Here is a 2,525-nt window from a genome sequence, read left to right on the forward strand (position 1 = left end):
TTATTATTATTTAAACCCTTTGCGAACCATCTTTTTTTCCCTTTGTCTTTCTAAACGATGTTAATGGACGAATCTTTCCTACCGATTTTCCTTCACCCTTCGATCTTTAATTACGCGACCTCCATTCGAATTTTTGCGACCGATAAAGAGACAACTCGAACGATCTAGAATAGTTTGTTCCTCGATTTCATCGAAATTATGAATTTTTCATTTCATTCGACGAAATTATTTTTCTTATTAATAAACTCGCGTCCTAGATACAGTAGTGCCTTTTGAAAGCCGCGTTTCGAGAAGAGGTATCGGGTCGACAATTTTTCACCCGATTTCGCGCGGCGCACAGAAGAAAAAACTCTCTCGAATTGTGTGTGTGTGTGTGTGTGTGTGTGGGGTTTCGATCAACGTTGGCACAAATTTACGTTTCGCTCGTCTCGAATAGAATAGCCGGCAGATCTTACCGCTTAAAAAAGCGGCATATTCCGGGGAGAAATATCGAGCGAAAGCCATCAGCTTGACGAGTGTGGAGGTAGAAAAGATTCTTCTCCGCGTTCCTTCTCCTTTTTTTCTTTTTCTTTCTTTCTCTTCCCTTCGTTTCATCTATCCGAGTATTTAAAAAAAAAAGAACGGAGGAGACGTGTTAAAGGCGAACGCGTTGATTGGCAAGGACGTCGATCGCCGATTCCGCTTGTTTCGCCCGATTCGAACGTAATATTTTTCTTTAAAAGGGGGAACAATCTTTCGCCAATAGATTCGCTAACGTACGATCTTCCCTTTGAAAAAGTCTTTCAATTTTTCTAAATTATTAACCTAAGTTAATAATAATCGAGTCAAAAGTGGAATTGTTATTATTAATACAAAAACAGCATTGCAAGAAATTTTAGTAGATTCAATGATGCAATTAAGTGTTTTAGATTCGAGTAAAAAAAAAAAGAAGGAAAAAGCAATTTCTCTTTTATATCCATTAATATAAGTTAATTATTATAGAAATATATATCTGTATTTCGTATATTTCAAGAATAGAATTTGTTGGAAAAAAATTTGCATGTACATTAAGATATAATGCAATTAACTGTTTTAGATTCGAATAAAAAAAAAAAAAAAGGAAAAAGTAATTTTCCTTTTATATCTATTAATATAAGTTAATTATTATAGAAATATAAATCTGTATTTCGTNTTATAGAAATCTGTATATTTCAAGGATAGAATTTGTTGAAAAAAAAGATTACAATCGTATGATTAATGGATAAGTATCGTTTGCACGTATATTAAGACGTGATTAAGACGTGTATTAGATTCGAGTAAAAAAAAAAAAGAAGAAAAAATTAATTTAAATATAAATGTTATTATAAAAATATAAATCTGTATATTTTAAGGATAGAATTTGTTGAAAAAAAAGATTACAATCGTACGATTATTATAGAAATATAAATCTGTATTTTGTATATTTCAAGGATAGGATTTGTTGGAAAAAGATTCTCGATACGATTAATGGACAAGTATCGTTTGCACGTATATTAAAACATGATTAATGGACAAATATTGCACGTATATGGATTAAAAGAAACAATACAACAAAATATTCCTATGCCATGCATAACTGTTTATGTGCAAACATGCGTAACTCATGCTTTGATAGACAATTCTTGAATCCGTTGGATTTATTTTATGACAAAAAAAAAAAAAAAAAAAAAAAGAAAGAAGAAAAACAATTCCGTTAAATTTATAATATATAACGATTCTCGAAACTAAATCCGAAGATCTAGTACAAACTTTCCCTCCTTGGGAAGCTTTATCCCGCGGAGGAGCGAGTATCGAGCGAAGGCCATCAGCTTGACGAGTATCGGAGTCCCGCGTCGAGGAAGTCGAGAATATTTCTCCTTCCGCGTTCCTTCTCCTTTTTCATTTCTCTCTCTCTCTCTCCTTTCCTTCGTTTCATCTATCCAAGTATTTAAAAAAAAAAAAAAAAAGGAAAAAGAAAAAGGAACTCCTCGAGGCGATGGCGCCGTTCCGAGAAAGAGGCGGCGTTCTCTCTCGATTCGAAAAAATCGTGTTAAAAAGGCGTGTTAAAGGGGAACGTGTTAATTAGCAAGGACGTCGATCGGGTGATTGCGAATCAAATCCGCTCGTTTCCGCTAAGCTCGTTCTCGTTTCCATCCTCCCTTCTTCTCTCCTCCTCCCCTCCTCCTCCTCCTCCTTCTCCTCCTCCTCCTCTCCTATTCGCGGCCAGACAAATTCATTTCGCGGCGAACAATAACGCGTTGAATTCATCGGGTAGGGGGAGAGGAGCGAGTGAAATCGTGATTGGGAATCGGGTCGGAGGCGGAAAGGGACGAAAGAGGTAGGATGCGAGGAGAAGGAGGAGGAGGAGGAGGAGGAGGAGAAGAAGAAAATGAAATTTAACGTTAACCGATATGGTACAACGATAATGCTGATTTTCCTCTCGATCGTTCTAAATCCGCTCGATTAACTCGAGAGAGAGAGAGAGAGAGAGAGAGAGAGAGAGAGAGAGAGAGAGAGAGAGAGAGAGA

This window comes from Apis dorsata, unplaced genomic scaffold, assembly GCF_000469605.1.
Source record: "Apis dorsata unplaced genomic scaffold, Apis dorsata 1.3 scaffold_92, whole genome shotgun sequence".
Lineage (NCBI taxonomy): Eukaryota > Metazoa > Arthropoda > Insecta > Hymenoptera > Apidae > Apis > Apis dorsata.